Source organism: Nyctereutes procyonoides, unplaced genomic scaffold (assembly GCF_905146905.1).
Source record: "Nyctereutes procyonoides isolate TBG_1078 unplaced genomic scaffold, NYPRO_anot_genome, whole genome shotgun sequence".
In the NCBI taxonomy this organism is placed as follows: domain Eukaryota; kingdom Metazoa; phylum Chordata; class Mammalia; order Carnivora; family Canidae; genus Nyctereutes; species Nyctereutes procyonoides.
The window spans coordinates 10,067,120-10,082,222 of NW_026575137.1; positions in this window are offsets into that span (position 1 = coordinate 10,067,120).

A 15,103-nucleotide genomic window follows, 5' to 3' on the forward strand; every position below is an offset into this window, starting at 1 on the left:
CCCTAGTTATGTGTTAGAACCACCTGGAAGTTTTTTTTAAATACCAATATCCAAAGGTACCCGGCTGGCTCAGTTGGTAAAGCACGTGATGATCGACCTCAGGGTTGTTAGTTCAAGTACTACGATGGGTATGGAGCCTACTTAAAATTTAAAAAGGAAGAAACCTCACAATATCCAAAACCTATCCCCAGTCCTGGAGATGGGACTCAGGCATTACTCTTTTTTTTTTTTTTAAGAGAGGTAGACTGCCACATCAAACACCTTATTTCTGGAGTCTTGGAAGCTTGACGACCCTACATTCTCCTACAAATGGACCCGGAGATCTTGTTTCCAGTTTGTGGGAGGGGAGTGGAGCTACTGGTATACCATTGACCAAATAATGATCCTCCTCTATTGGGAAAGGTCATCCTTTCGGACCAAGCGTGCAGCTTCATGAGGGATGCACGAGGAGTGGTGAGGGAGGAAGGGGACACCCACCTTGCCAGCCAGATCAGCCAAAGCCACAATGGTGGGCAACGGGGCGACAGATGTCATAGCCAGATCACCCTCACATCCAGGCATTAGTAATTTTTTAGAGCTTTGCCAGTGAGTCTGATGCCCAGGCAGGTTGAGAACCACTGATTTATTTTTATTTTTATTTTTATTTTTATTTTTATTTTTTTAATTCAATTATTAACATATGATGTCTTGTTGGTTTCAGAGGTAGAGGTCAGTGATTCAGCGGTCTCACATAACACCCAGTGCTCATCCCATCACGTGCCCTCCTTCAAGTCCATCACTCAGTTATACCCCCGCCCCCAGCCCCCCTCCCCTCCGGCAACCCTCAGTTTGTGCCCCATGATGAAGAGTCTCTTATGGTTTGTCTCCCTCTCTGATTTCATCCACTGGTTTACTTTCATCAACACACTTAGGACCATTTTTGGTGTGAACATGACTGGGAAGGAAAAAGATGTCAACAGAGAGGAAACACATTCTTAGGAGACTTTGGAGTCTTCTTCAGGTGGGGGGAAGAGTTGGGAACCCTTGAACAAGGAGGAGAATATTTGGAAAGAGACCTAGACAGGCCACAGCAAAGACTAAAGATCCACCGAAAAGACAACAGGCAAGACCCCAGGGGAAGGTGGCAGGCTGGGTTACAAAACATGGATGCAACACTTCACTCTCCCCCGGATGCACTCTTCCCCCTTTGCAATATGACTTGGCAACATCCTTCATTCCAAAGTAGAGTCCTTTTCCCGTGCTCCTGATTCTGAGCTAGTCCAGTAGTTTGCACTGACCTGCAGCAGGAGTGATGCCAGTTGAGAGCCTAGATCTCAGAGACCTTGTATCCTTCTGCTCACCACCATGTGCACGAGCCCACATGAAAGGGGGCCTGCGTGCCCCCAGCCCAGCCCCCAGACACATGAGAGCTCAGCTGAGATCGGCCACATGACCCACAGCTAACTCAAGCTCCACGTGAGAATCCAGCTGGAACCAGGAGAACCACATCATCGATCCTCGCCTGCTAGTGGACAGCATCGTGACCGCTATGCTTTGGGATGATTTGTTACGTGGCAATAGCTAACTAACACAGGGGACTAGGGGATGGCCCATGGAAGGGCAGAGGGCCACTAGACGGTTGATGCCTCATCCCCAGTTTCACTTTGTTGTCTGGTCTGTGCTGTAAACCCTCTTGCACCACCCCCAGCAAGGCCCAAATCTGAAGGAAACACGACCTCCTCGGTTAAAGGGCCGGGGGGCAGGTGGTGAGTAACAGGAGGACAGTGACAGCAGGAGAGGGGTGGAGGGGCTTGAGAATGCTGCAGAAGTGGGAAATCTGAGTGGCGGACCCTAGGAGGAACACACCCACCCCGGCCGCCACCACTAAAAGCTCAGAGCCGTGCAGGAGGAAGATGGGACAATGTGGAACGGGCTCAGGTGAGCCTTCGGGGATAGAAGAGGAAAGGTGAGTCTGTTGGGCTGGTGGGCTCCGGCGCACACCTGTGGCAGGTGCCATTCCGTCCCATCAGCCCTAACCGGGGACAGTTCTGAGCTTCTATCCTAAGGGCAAGGATTACAAGGTTCCATAGCCTCCCCACGATGACTCAGGGGAGGGGGAACCAGGTCTGCCTGCCTGGAGAGCTCTCCGGGTAATCAGGCGGTGAGAACCCTGAATGCTCATTCCGGAAACTCCAAGCCTCAGCCCACCGGGGACGTGGCCCACTGGCCTTATTTGAAGATGGGGTAAAGCGACTCCAAACTCCAGATTCAAATCCTCCCAACCCACCCAGACGCCACCCTGACCACTCACCTGGGACTTTTTACTCCAGTGAATTGTTCCCCATTGGCTTCCCCCCACCCCCACCCCGTGTAAAGCAAGGGCCAGGGACACCCGGGTGGCTCAGTGGTGGAGCATCTGCCTTCGGCTCAGGTCATGACCCCGGGGTCCTGGGATCGAGTCCCACGTCAGGCTCCCTGCTTGGAGCCTGCTTCTCCCTCTGCCTCTGCCTCTGTCTCTCTCTCTCTCTCTCTGAGTCTCTCATGAATAAATAGATAAAATCTTTTAAAAAATAATAATAATAAAGCAAGCACCAGTGCTCAGGGTCCCTGTGACCACCCTGCCCTCCCCCACCCGGGGGGCTGGGAGGCTCCGCTCCCCCCAGTGATCCATCCCGAGGTGTGGCCTGGTGCCCCAGGGCCTGTGCTACTGGGAGGAGAAACCGAGGCAGGTGGCACCGCCCGCTCACGGGCCCGGCTCCCAGACAGAGCCCCCCCGCGGCTCGAGCCTCCCCAGCGCAGGGTCAACCCCGTGGCATACACTTGAAGCTGCCCCCCTTTAAGAATTATGCCTTTATGAGAAAAAGAAAAAAAAACCTGTGCCCCCTGATTTCTCTTTCAGAATCCGAAAGGATGGGTTTGCTCTTACCTCCCCGGTGCCTGGGGGGTGGGCACGGGGGCCGTTAAGCCTGCGGGACCCCCATCTGCCTGGTTTGCACACCCCATGGATGGTAAGAAGCTTTCACCATCATCACCCGAGTGTGTCATGGGAGGGCAGCGGTGGAGCGGGCCCGCTCGGGGTCCCCGGGGTTCAGGACGTGCCTGGGCCTCCCCTGCGGTCACTCCCACGCCACACACTCCTCTCTAGGAGCCCGTGACTTTGGTCTGTCAGCATCTGTCACCTGGGGGTGACCTCATCAGCCTTCGGAGCCCCCCCGGGGCCCTGCGGCCTGTGGATTCACCTGTGCTTCCGCTGCCCGAGGCTGTTCCCAAGCCACCGGCCACCTTACGAAAGGTCCCCGGGGCCTCTGCACATCCCCGCACCTCCTGTTGCTAACAACTGAGTGTAAGCGGATCGGAGCAGCCTGCAAGAGAATTCAGACCTAGGGCTGGAGGGTCAGCGATCGGTGGGCAACGGCGACCCCGGTGACCAGCCACCCACCATAAAGGACCGTCTGTCTGCGCCTCACTCACATCCAGTGAACTCAATCGAACTCTGATCCCTACAAGCCGAGAGGAGCACAGGTGGGAGGAGGGGGAGAAGGCGGAGCGAGATGCAGGTTGGGGAGCAAGAGGGCTTGAGTTCGAGTCCTGCCCTGTGGCCCTCTGACCCACAGGCCTTGGGCAAGTTATTCAGTCGCCCCAAGCTTGAGGCTCCTGCTTTGTACAGTGGAGACACGACTACTGCCTCACGGGGCTGCCGTGGGGAAGACAGAAAGGGGCGAAAAGCAAACCGCGGGTGCGAGCAGTGCTTCCCCGTGTGGCTGGGCCAGCTCCGCGCTGCCCTGGGGAGCAGCAAGGTCAGGGCCTCGGGCCCAGCTCCCTCCATCAGTGGTGGGTCAGGGGGCCGGGCTCTCTCCCCTTTAAACCTATGCTCCCCTGTGCACATTAGGGGTGCACCCTGCTCAGTTTGGGCCTTCCCACAGAGGCGAGAGGCTGAACAGAGGCCCCGAGGGGATGGCACCGCCCAGCCACAGGTTAACTTGTTTTCAGACTTCTGAGCGCTGGGTCAGGGGGTGCACAGGCAGGCTTCAGGAGGAGGGAAGGCCTTGTGCTTGGCCTGACTGGGGGAGCAGGGAACCCGGGCGAGGGATGGTCTCCGCCCCGATGAGCGGCTTCCCCAGCCAGGGCACAGCATCTCTCCTGCAAAAGGCCAGGGTGCTCCTGCCTGTCCTGAGTCCTATTAGGACATCTGGGTCTGTGGGGCCCGGGATGTGTCTGAGGCCTTTGAGGTCTCCCCCATGAAGCCCCCAAGAGCAGGCCCTGGCCAAGGCCTCATCACAGCCAGCTCGCTGGAGTCTTCTGGCTCTCTCCCCATCCTCGGCGGGGGGGGGGGAGGGGGGAGCCCAGGAAGGACCCCATCACCTGTCAGCCCACTGGGCTCCCTGTCATCTCTCTCAATGATTCCAGAAGGTGGCGTAGCATAGCAGCCCCAGAACAGACCTGGGCTCAAACGCCGCTGACAAGCTGCATGACTGCACAAGGCCCTCAGCCTGTCTGAGCCCCGCTTTGTCCTCTGTAAGATGACAATAATAATAATAGAACCTAATGAGGTTGCTGTGAGATGTCCGCGGGAAGGCGCGTAGCAGGACCTAAAGGAAGCGCTTGGCAGGTGAGAGCTGTTTCCACTGGGTGGAAAAATCTGGGAGGTGGGAGCGACGCAGACAGTGGGGAAAGTCATAGACAGCAGGCTGCAGAGCCGAGAGCACGGGACCGAGAGTCAGAAGATCTGGATTCAGATCCACTTCGGCTGCTTAACAGTGGTGTGACCTCAGACAGGTCACTTGACCCCCACGGGAGGGCGGAGGGCAACACACGTCCCAGGGCAGCCGCGCCCGCACGTGTGGAAGCAGTGCGTGGGGGCCGCCGTGGGCGAGGCATTGTTTTATGGATCAGACGAGAGCCCTTGGAAACCGCAGTCCCGAGGCGCGGCGCCTGCCTTACTTCACGTCCATCCCTCCAGCGCGGAGCCCGGCGCCCAGTCGAAGCTCAGGAAACGTCTCTTTTTGAATGAATGGATGTAGCCCAACCTCCTCGCTCCACCAAAGGAAAGATCCTGAAGCACAGAGGTGACCAGACATTTGTGGAAGAACCGAGGCAGGTCCCGTGTCTCCGGTTTCCCGCCCCCATCCCCCGTTCACATTCTAGAAAACACCGATCTCAGCGGCAGGAGCATTCCCACCGCCCGTGCTCATGCTCACCCTCTAGCTTATGGGCCTCAGCCTGCGGGTCCTTGGCTCCCAGACCCGAGCCTGCGGGACGAGAGGCCCCTCCCGAGCCCAGTCACTCCCCGGAGGCCGTCTTCAGACGCCCCCAAATCGCCCTGCCAACCGGCCCAAAGGTCTGGAATGAAAACCAGCCATCGCCCCCTTCTCTGAGGCCAGGAGGTCGCTGTGCTCCAGGAGCGGCCATCACCCTCCAGCACCCGCTGAAGCACTGACACCCGCGTGGAATAGAGATGACGCCGAGAGGAAAGGGCGCGGGTTCCGAAAGTCACCCAAGAGTGTCAGGCCGGTGGCGGGACTCCCAGCTCCGCCTGGGAACACAGGCCACCAACCCCACAAGCTCGAACCTGGCGAAGGTCCCGCCAACAGCGGCCAGGCCACGACGGCCGGAGTGTCGTCTGTGTCCCCAGAGCCCCAGGGCCCGAGTGCGGGCACGTCGGGGCAGAGCAGGAAGCCTGAGCCATCGGACTGTTGCCACGGCCGGAGAAAGCAGCCGTCCGCTTTGGACGCCGGGGGCCCACGCTGCAGACCTGAGCTCTCGGCACCCCCAGGAGGCTGCTCAGGCCTTGGTGCCCAGGTCGGGACCTGCTGGGCCAGCCTCTGCTGGGGCGCCCGTTCCTGTGGGGAAGCAGAGCCTCCAGACACGGGGCCCTGGGGTCTCTAAACGCCCCCCCAAACTGAAGTTTGATCACCAGTCCGCAGCCCCCGGGCCCCTGAGTGTCGGGGCTGGATCGCCACCTTCCACGGGAGCCGTGGGGCCGCTGACAGAGCCTGGCGGTACGAAGCAGAAATCTCTGGATGTAGATGGAATCTGTGGAGGAGCCAGGGCGACTGCAGGGTGACTGCAGGCCCCCACTGCGCCACCCCACCCCGGCGGACTTCAGGTGGGGCCTGGCATCACGGGCACTAGAGATCCAGGGAGCCCCCGAGGAGCCCTGTGCCCAGCCCGAGGTCAGGGGAGGAGGATGCAGGGGAGGGGAGCTCAGGAACCCACCAGGGTGTCCGCACCCAGCGGGGTGCTGAGTCTCCCAAGGAAGCACAGAGGTAAAGGTGACCCTCCTTGGCCTGAAATAAACCCCATGGTGTCACGAATAGTCCAAAGGTGTGCAAGTCTCCCCCCAAAACACCGGCCCTGCTGAGGAGGGGCTGGGCTAAGACTTAATTGTCCTTTAGAAAATGAAGAAACGGGGATCCCTGGGTGGCGCAGCAGTTTAGTGCCCGCCTTTGGCCCAGGGCACGATCCTGGAGACCTGGAATCGAATCCCACATCGGGCTCCCGGTGCATGGAGCCTGCTTCTCCCTCTGCCTATGTCTCTCTCTGTGACTATCATAAATAAATAAAAATTAAAAAAAAAAAAAGAAAATGAAGAAACGTGTCATTCCTTCTACCTCCGTGTCACAGAGAAATTTGTACCCATTGCACAGATAGCGTGGCCACCCGTCAGCTGGATCCCTGCTTGGCTCCTGTGAGGCCGTCGCTCAGGCCGTGAGCCCACGGCAGGATCACCCAAACCTGACCCCTCGCTCCCCAGCGCGAGCTTGGAGCTCCAAACCCTGCGTGGCCCAGCGCCCGCACAGATGCGGGTGCAATGCAGGTCCTGGCCTCTTGCACAATTTAAACGCTGAAGGACGGAGCCAACCGGGACTGAACCTGCTCTCGCACGAGCACACAATTCTCTATTCGCATAGGAGAGCATCTCCCGGGACACGGTCTGCAGATCCATAATCCTGTAAGACGCACCAGGAGTGGACCTGGGCGGACGGGGGTGAGAAACGCCACACACCGCGATGCCCCGACCTGAGCCCCGCGGAGCCCCGGCCACCGCTCGGAGGGAGTTCCCCGGAAGAAGGCGCTGGGCGTTTACCGTTGGGCCTGCCCGGTGGCCCTGCTCCACCTTCATGACACCCTTCTGGTTTCCCTTTGGGGAAACACTCCGTCCCTCCCACTCACCCCACCCCGACCCTGCATTGCATGTGGTCTTGCTTATCGAGACCTTCCAGTGACTCTGCTGCCTCATTGCCACGTTTGCGAGCGCACACACATACACACACACACACACACACACACACACGGTTACTGGAGCTGAGTCATACCCTGTACTTGCAGAGATTCTCCAGTTCACATTTCCCCCCGACTCCTACCAACTAGCTGGACGTGTCCCAATTAGTGGCCCAGCTCACTTTCCGTGGCTTGCCGCCGAGGAACTCTAGATGAGGCGAGACACCTGTCTTCCCCACGCAGGAACGTGAAGCTGGACCCTCACCTTACACCAGGGACAAAAATGAAATAGACCCGAGGCCTGAACATAAAAGTGAAAAGAGCAACACTCTAGAAGAAAACACTTCCAGAGCATTGGGATCCAGCCATGGTTTCTTTCTTAGCCACAAACCCAAAAGTACAAGCAAAGAAGAAAAAAAAAAGAGAGAGAGAGAGAGAGAGAGAGAGACTTCATCAGAACTAAAAATGCTCGTGCAGCAGACAACCCCGGAAGCCACGTGAAAAGGCGACCCACAGGGCGGGAGGGGGGCCCGGCAGGGTATTGCACAACGTGGATGGAAGGCTCTGGAGGTGGTGGCCTGATGGTTGCACAACCTCGGCCGCGTCTGCAAGGCCACTGAACTGCACTCACAAACGGTCCCAATGGCCAGTTCGGCGTACGGATGTTTTATCACAGTGAAAGAGACCTGCCCTGGACGCATCTGGCCCTGGGCTGACCTCCCCTTCCACCGGCCCGTGAAAACCCACAAGGCAAGGGTCCCACAGAACACACTTAGGGCACTTGGGGCCATGGCTGGGCCTTCGAGGATGAGGCCCCATGGGGCATGGGGGTCAGGCTCTCCCCCGGTGCCGGGGGGACAGGGGCGGAGGGGGGGCACACTCCACTGCTCCCAGAGCCCTCTCCCCACGTGGAAGGTCATGGAAGGTCAGAAACCAGAGAGGCCTCAAGAGGTGCATCCCCGCCCTGCTGACACCGCCACCCCACTTCACAGACTGTTTAGGGGCGGAAGGCAGGTTGCTTAGCAACCTCAAAACTTTAAAAAAAAAACTTGAAAAAGCTTTTTGAACTATTTAGCCTCTTCTCAGCCCCTGCGTGCAGCCCCGGCGGCAAGTGTGGGCCGCCCGTGGGCCAGCGCAGGCGGGCTGAGTCGGGCCTGCCCCCGGGAAAGACCGCGGGTGAGGAGGACCCTACAGACGAGCCCCGGGCTGGCCTCTCCCTGGCTCCAGCCCCCCCAAAACTAAGTTCTGAAAGCTCCTGGCCCTTGGTTCAAGTACAGAAAATGAACCGTAGCTGAACGCTTTGGGGCTTTCATCACGTGCCGGTGACAGGGCTTTGTGTGCATTTTCCCATTTCCTATAAAAAAATAATAATAGGGAGATAATGTTTTAATTCATTTATTCGATTTCTTCATTCAGATGAGAAACCTGAGCTTACAGAAGACGGGATCACTTGTCCAGGTTACCCAGCTGGGAATTAGGGGAGCCCGGATTTAGACCCTGGCCACTGGGCTCCAGAGCCGACCCCTTCCTCGGCCCCACGGTCCCACCTCTCCAGCCGCCCGTGCACCCGGCTACACCCACTGTCCCCACCTCCCCGCCCGGCACCAGGGAAGTGGGCACTTCCTCCCACGTGCCCCGCACCGCCCGAGGCACCTGCCTGTGAACCCCTCAGGTCGCATTCATCTGAGGGATGGAGGCGGGGCAGGGCCCAAGGTCACGATCAACCTGATTTTTTAGGAGTCAAGCTTCCTCATCTTCGACACCCAAAATAGCGTGTCCCGTCGGTTGTCCGCACAGAGAGTCTCAAAGACACGATTAAGGAAATCGAATTAACGGTTCCCTTCCCTCGCTGCCAGGAGAGAGCACATTGGCACTTCCCCAACGGCTGGGGTCTTTCAACCGGCTTTACACCCTCCAGGAGGCGGCGGTCGGTCGGGGCAGCCGGGTGGGAGAGGGTCTGCATGCTGGACTCCCAGAGGTGGCGGGGGGGGGGGGGGGCACCCCGTAACCCCCTTCGACGTGGCGGTTGGGCCTGATGGGCACACAGGCCCAGCACCGCCGCCCGCATGCCCGACCCTTTAAACCCTGTAGGGACTTGGATGTTCCTCAGGATGAAGCCTCCCTTCTGCTGCTTAGCACTTTGTCCGTGCGGCTGGAACCGCGTTTCTCATTTCACACGCGGGGATTTTGAAGGCCCCTCGGCCTCGGCGCTGCAGGCAAGCCGTAAGCCTGTACCTCCAGGGCGCGGGGGTCGCTCCCACCTGCGGCCTCCCTCTGTCCCCTCCCGCGGCAGCCTGAGCCCGAGTGTGCGGGAGGGCAGCGCGGCCTGAGCCCCGCATCCCCCCTGCCCGGCCCGGGCCTGCTCCCCTGCCACCTGCACCTGCCGGCTGCCTCCGCGGCCCCCCGCGGCCCCCCAGGCCCAGGACGTGGGCCAAACCCTATTTCCACTGCTCTGGAGGCCTGATTGTGCACTGACTCCCCGCCTGGCACCCTGCTCCCCGCGACAAATGTCAGCCTCGACAGTCGGACTGCGGGACACTGCCCTCCCCATCGACCATCCTCCCAGCCGGGACTCAGGCGACCCATCACCGATGGCAACAGTGTCGGGGCCCCCCAGGGCGAGGGAAGGTCCCGGGCCCATGGCCTATATCAGGCCCCCCAGGGCTGAGGGAAGGTGTCCAGGGGTCACTACCTAGTGCTGGGGCCCCCCTGGGGCTGAGGGAAGGTTCCCAGGCCCACAACCTAGTATCAGGATCCCCCATCCTCCCGGGGCTGAGGGCAGGTGCCCGGGGGTCACTACCTATATCAGGGCCCCCGGGGCTGAGGGAAGGTACCTGGGGCTCACTACCTATATCGGGGCGCCCCCCACCTCCCCCCACAGATGGCAGGTCCCAGGCCGCTCCTTCGCTGCTCTCCGTGCCTGGTGGGGGGGGGCGGGCTCATCCAGAAGACCTGGGGGGGCGGGGGGGCCCATCCCCACTCTCTCCTGCCCCCACTCGGCGCCTCTGTGCGCAGTCACCCCGCGGATCCCCCAGCCCCTCGCACCGCTGCGTCCTAAGCCACCAGCTCCAGCTTTTCATCAAATAGATGAACCGCAGGGCGACTTCCTCCGGGTCTTTTTTTTTTTTTCTGATTAGATTCTTTTTTTTTTTTTAATAATAATTTTTTTTTATTGGTGTTCAATTTGCCAACATACAGAATAACACCCAGTGCTCATCCCATCAAGTGCCCCCCTCAGTGCCCGTCACCCAGTCACCCCCACCCCCCGCCCTCCTCCCCTTCCACCACCCCTAGTTCATTTCCCAGAGTTAGGAGTCTTTATGTTCTATCTCCCTTTCTGATATTTCCCACACATTTCTTCTCCCTTCCCCTATAATCCCTTTCACTATTATTTATATTCCCCAAATGAATGAGAACATACACTGTTTGTCCCTCTCCTATTGACTTATTTCACTCAGCATCATACTCTCCAGTTCCATCCACGTTGAAGCAAATGGTGGGTATTTGTGGTTTCTAATGGCTGAGGAATATCCCATTGTATACATAGACCACATCTTCTCTATCCATCATCTTTCGATGGGCACCGAAGCTCCTTCCACAGTTTGGCTATTGTGGACATTTCTGCTAGAAACATCGGGGTGCAGGTGTCCCGGAGTTTCACTGCATCTGTATCTTTGGGGTAAATCCCCAGCAGTCCAATTGCTGGGTCGTAGGGAAGGTCTATTTTTAACTCTTTGAGGAACCTCCACACAGTTTTCCAGAGTGGCTGCACCAGTTCACATTCCCACCAACAGTGCAGGAGGGTCCCCCTTTCTCTACATCCTCTCCAACATTTGTGGTTTCCTGCCTTGTTAATTTTCCAAGATCTATAAAGAACTTATTAAACTCAACAGCAAAGAAACAAACAATCCAATCATGAAATGGGCAAAAGACATGAAGAGAAATCTCACAGAGGAAGACATAGACATGGCCAACATGCACATGAGAAAATGCTCTGCATCACCTCCGGGTGTTTTTAGTAGGATTTCCACCCCGGCCCCTTGGCCTGCGCAGCCTGATGTTAACGAAAAAGAAAGAGAGAAATTACTGCTTTCAGGTACATCGGATGGTGGCGTGTTCTTAGCCAAATAAAAGCCGGCCGGCGGCTTGCGCTGAATCCCCAGTAGCCCATGGCCTGCCCGCGCCTTCCCCGTGCATGACTGTGCCTTGTGGACTGGGGGGCCACCCCTCCCCGTGCATGACTGTGCCCCACGGACTGGGGGGCTGCCCCTCCCCATGCACAACTGTGCCTTGTGAACTGGGGGGCCACACCTCCCCATGCACAACTGTGCCCTGTGGATGGGGGGCTGCCCCGCTCCATGCATGACTGTGCCCCGCGGACTGGGGGGCCGCCCTCCCCATGCATGACGCCCTGCCTGTGCCTGCACACACCCCGGGGCCCAGGCCGGACATCCCAGGGCCTCCTCCCTGGCCTCCGCGCAGGCATCTCAGGCCTCCGGCTCCCGGGCTGTCCCCGCACGGCCACGTGGCCTTGTCCCATCTTTGATGGAAACATTCAAGCGCCAGCCTCGCCTCCGAACCAAGCAGAACCTCTCGGCCTGGAAACCGACCGACTAGGCCAGCGTGGCTGAGTTCCCCGGCAGATTGCTCACCTCCCACCTCCCCCAGGCAATAAATGAAGCACTTTATACTTAATCCTCACAATAATCCTTTGAGATGGGTATTATCCTTGTTTTTCAGATGAAGTAATTGAGGCTTAGAGATGCCAAGTAAGTTGCCCTAAATAACCCGAAGCCCCGGGTTTCCTAGGGCCCCTGAGCTTATCACAAACTTGGTGGCTTCAAAACCACAGAAATGTATCCTCTTGCAGCTCTGGGGGCTAGAAACCTAAAACACTGGTGTAGGCAGGGCCGTAGTCACTGGGAAGACGTTAGGGGAGAGTCCCTCCTTCCCTTTCCAGCTCCTGGAGGTCCTGGGCATTCCCCGGTATTTGTCGCCTTGTGGCTGCATCCCTCCTGTGTCGGTCCCATCTTCCCGGGGGCTTCTTCCCTGTCTGTCTCTTCTGCGTCCAGGTCTCGGTCTCAGTCTCTGTCTCTCTCTCCTTTGTGCACTCATTGGAATTAGGGCCCACCTGGACTCCAGAATGATTTCATCTTGAGATCCTTAACTAATGACATCACTTATCCACCTTCTAGAACACTCCTGGCCATAGTGAATTTCTCTCATTTTTCTTTTTTTTAATAATAAATTTATTTTTTATTGGTGTTCAATTTGCCAACATATAGCATAACACCCAGTGCTCATCCCATCAAGTGCCCCCCTCAGTGCCCGTCACCCATTCACCCCCACTCCCCGCCCACCTCCCCTTCCACCACCCCTAGTTAGTTTCCCAGAGTTAGGAGTCTTTATGTTCTGTCTCCCTTTCTGATATTTCCTACCCATTTCTTCTCCCTTCCCTTCTCTTCCCTTTCACTATTATTTATATTCCCCAAATGAATGAGACCATATAATGTTTGTTCTTCTCCGATTGACTTATTTTACTCAGCGTAATGCCCTCCAGTTCCATCCACGTGGCACAAAAACAGACACCACAGATCAATGGAACAGAATAGAGAATCCAGAAGTGGACCCTCAATTTTATGGTCAACTAATATTTGACGAAGCAGAAAAGACGATCCACTGGAAGAAAGACAGTCTCTTCAATAAATGGTCCTGGGAACATTGGACATCCACATGCCGAAGAATGAAACTAGACCACTCTCTTGCACCAGACACAAAGATAAACTCAAAATGGATGAAAGATCTAAATGTGAGACAAGATTCCACCAAAATCCTAGAGGAGAACACAGGCAACACCCTTTTTGAACTCGGCCACAGTAACTTCTTGCAAGATACATCCACGAAGGCAAAAGAAACAAAAGCAAAAATGAACTATTGGGACTTCATCAAGGTAAGAAGCTTTTGCACAGCAAAGGATACAGTCAACAAAACTCAAAGACAACCTACAGAATGGGAGAAGATATTTGCAGATGACGTATCAGATAAAGGGCTAGTTTCCAAGATCTATAAAGAACTTATTAAACTCAACAGCAAAGAAACAAACAATCCAATCATGAAATGGGCAAAGGACATGAAGAGAAATCTCACAGAGGAAGACATAGACATGGCCAACATGCACATGAGAACATGCTCCGCATCACTTGCCATCAGGGAAATACAAATCAAAACCACAATGAGATCCCACCTCACCCCAGTGAGAATGGGGAAAATTAGCAAAGCAGGAAACCACAAATGTTGGAGAGGATGTGGAGAAAGGGGAACCCTCTTACACTGTTGGTGGGAATGTGAACTGGTGCAGCCACTCTGGAAAACTGTGTGGAGGTTCCTCAAAGAGTTAAAAATAGAGCTGCTCTCTCATTTTTCTAAACAGATTTTTCACTTTCCTGCCTCTCTGCCCTTGCTCATGCTACATGCTATTTTCTTTACATAGACCAACCTCTCCCTTTCTCTCTTCTTCAACCAATCTTACCTGTGGAAATCTTAAAGAGCCTTCGAGATCAAGCTCAATGCCACTTCCTCCAAGCAGACATTCATGCTTGCACCGGTCAAGCAAGCAATTCTTTCTCCCACCCCAGCTCCAACTGCCTTACCTCACACGTCTCTGCTGGGCCTTCTGATCTTCTACAGTCTATTCTAGGTTTTTATGCATTTGTCCTCGTTCACCACGGTGCCCACTTCCCACTAACCTATCACAAGCTTCTTAGAGGCACAACCTCTTTCTCGTAACGTGTATTCTCTGCAGCCCCTTGCACAGCAAGAGTCCATAAATTTAGCCAAGTGAACTCATAACCATCTGCCTCTCCCTGTATTGAAGAGCTCACGTATTAAGGAGCAAAACTGTAGGATGTTTAAAGACCAACGTTTCCCCCGTGTTCCCACTTCCTCAAAATGGAATTTTTAAAAATAACCCAATTTACTTTTCCACATAAAATCCAATCATTTTAATAATTTTTTCCTTCATTTGATCTCATCTAATGGTAGCACATCCAGTCCCTTCCAGGTATATTCCTCCCATGGTTATTTTGGTTTCTTCCTACCGCCAATGCCACCATCTTCGGCTTCTTGGGACAGGCAACTGCACTATTTTCAGGGCTCTGGGGACCAGGATAGGGTCTCAGTCATTACATTCCCAGCACCCAGCAGGGCCTGGGTGCCCAATAACACTGAGAGGTGCATGAAGGAATGAAGGGGTAGACATTGCATTAGAGTAGAAGGCCTCGGAGTTCTCGTGGGAGGATAACCTCTGCAGGTCTCCACCATCCTCACCACAACCCTGTGAACCCGGCATTCTCATGCGACACATGGAAAACTGAGGCCAAGAGGTTCCTCCCAGCCACACATCTAAGTGATGAAACCAGAGTGAAACCCAAGTCTGTCTGACTCCAGAAAGCCTCTTGGAGCAGAACACACCCCGCACCGTCCTGCCCCGGCTCAAACTGAGGGAGCCCCAGTGTGACAATCCCAAAAGGGGCCCTTAAGCTTGAGAGTCTTGGCAGCTCTTGGCCCCTTGGCTGGGAAGGTCCAACATACACGAGTAGGATGGTCGGATCGGGGAGGACAGACAATAGTGTAAAGAACGCATATGTACAGGGTGTGTATGTGCTGGTGGGTGGGTGGGATGCAGTGCACGTGGTGTGGGATATACATGCTGTGTTTGCTGTATGTTCATGTGTACGGGTGTGCTGTGTGGAGGGGTGTGTGATGACAGCGTGTGTGGTATGTGTGGAATGAGTGGAGTGCGAGGTGTGCAGTGGGGTACGGGATGTGCAGTATGTGTATATGGTGGGGTATGTGAGATAGTGGGGGTGGTACTGTGTGGAGTGTGTGGAGGGGGGGGTGATGA